Source organism: Cicer arietinum, chromosome 5 (assembly GCF_000331145.2).
Source record: "Cicer arietinum cultivar CDC Frontier isolate Library 1 chromosome 5, Cicar.CDCFrontier_v2.0, whole genome shotgun sequence".
NCBI lineage: Eukaryota > Viridiplantae > Streptophyta > Magnoliopsida > Fabales > Fabaceae > Cicer > Cicer arietinum.
This window is the reverse complement of record NC_021164.2, coordinates 51128610-51130926: the sequence shown is the minus strand read 5'-3', so window position 1 is coordinate 51130926 and position 2317 is coordinate 51128610.

Here is a 2317-nt window from a genome sequence, read left to right as displayed (position 1 = left end):
ATCCTTGCTCTTAGTCTAAAAATATCAACCATAGATAAACAAAAATTTCATCAAAATATATTATCTCTAATTCCATATTATTAATTTTCCACACCCTATCTCCATATTATTATATATGCATCCGAAAAGAAAAATTTATTATATATGAATTTCAAACATTAATGTATAATATATAAATGTATTAACACTAAATAACTTCTGGTGCCCAACCATAAATTTTCATGTAATTATTTCAAAGACTTTAATTAATTTTTAAAATCCAAACAAGTAAAACACTACAAGAAAACATTTCAATACCTACGGAAAATTAGCCACGGATCTTAATCAGTGGGTAAATTAATTGTTACCCACGGACAAACCGTGTGTATTGCTGTATAAAATAATTTTTTTTTAATTAATTACCACGGTAATTCCGTAAGTAAAATTAAAAAATCCGTGGGTAATAAAAAAAAAATACAATCCTAACTTAAATTTTGCCAAAAATTTTCGTATTATTTTTTGCTACAGCTTATCCGTGGGTAATGTCTATTTTTTAGAAAAAATTTCTGTTTAATTTTTTTAAAAAAGGTCCCCAACTGATACTAAATTAATTTTATCAGGCTGCCTTCTAACTGCTCCTCCGAATCGTATCTTCCCTAACCCTTTTTTCCCTGAGCCCTTTCTCCGAATCGTATCTTCCCTAAGCCCTTCTTCCCTGAGCCCTTCCTCCGAATCGTATCTTCCCTAAGCCCTTCCTCCATCCCAAAGCCTGTCTCGTTCCTCCGCATCCCAAAGCCTTCTCGTTCGAGCTGCTTCGCTTCGCTCCTTCTTCTTGTCCGAACCCTCCGCATCCCTGCTTCACTCTGCCGTGATGATCGCTATCTCTTAAGGTAAGTTATCTTCCTTTAATATCTTTTCATTTTCTGAAATCAATTTTTACTGAAATCGAGTCTTACTGAAAAAGCCCCAATTTGTATTGAAAACCCTAACCATAGAGTACAATGGCTGCTTCTTTCTCGAACCAATCTCTGTTACTTGGTTGCTGTTCATGTTCAATTTGGATAGTTAGGTACTGTGTTCACGTTTAACTGTTGATTTCTAGCATGTGTTAGTTCTTGTTCCAGGTAAGTTATCTTCCTTTAATATCTTTTCATTTTCTGAAATCAATTTTACTAAAATCGAGTCTTACTGAAAAAGCCCCAATTCGAACCAATCTCTGTTACTTGGTTGCTGTTCATGTTCAATTTGGATAGTTAGGTACTGTGTTCATGTTTAACTGTTGCATTTTTATTGTTTATTTACATCTTGATATTAGGTATTGTGTTCAGTTTCATTGTTTATTTACATGTAGTTGTTATGTGAGTTAACAATAGGTGCCTCTTCCTTTCCAGCTCCTCTAGTAAAGAAAGGATCACCTCCGCCCAATAGAGCCTAGCCCGAGAGAGGACTTCTCCAGTGTGGATCGAAATGGTCTCGCGAAGCCGGTCCCCGGACAGCCAACCGAAGACTCTCAGAAAAAACAACCTTGACATGACCTCAGAATCAGAGATCAAGAGAGAGCTAGTGATCAAGAATGACTCGATCCCTAACTGACAGATTCGATGACGAGAGTTTCAGATTCAGGAATCGAGAAATTCGTGACTATAGATAAGAATTCGGATATGCTGAACATCTTAGTCTGAGTATGCCGGGTATGTCTTTGCCCAGTGGATTGGAGAATCAATAGAGCTCGTGGTTGATCTTCCAAATCCCGATCCGCTTCTTCCCCTTTTTCATTGTATTAAACCGGACGCTAGCCCATTATATGAGAACCTGTCGATGGTTTAGCTGCGGAGATCCTTCACCTTTTCCATTGGTCTTTGCTCTAAGCTTGAACAAGGGCTTTCTCTCTGCTTGAGTGGCTTGAAGCTACAACAATCAAGGCTGGGCCTTTTATTGCTCTTCTCTTGTCCCCTCGGGCTTATTATATATAATTTAGGCAAGCGGTGGAACTGGAAAACTATCAATGCTTTTCTCCCTGTCTTTCCACTCATATAATGAAAAAAGAATTCATCTCGGATACGTCTTATTCCGTGATCCATTTCATGAATCATTAGAGTGCGCGTTGCGTGAGGAGTTAAGGGCTATTCCAGTCGATTGATCCTCCGCTTCTGGCCGTCTCGCTCCCATCGCTTTGTTGGCTGACAGCCCCTATCGCTAATCAGAGAGAGGTAGCGAATCGAATGTTGTGGCGGCCTTGAGCTCTTCTTCTTTCCGCCCTCTTTGCCGCAGCTATTCCATCTGGTGGTATACTAGAGTCTGCCTAAAGGCTGCTCTTCTGCCTTACCCTTAAGTAAGG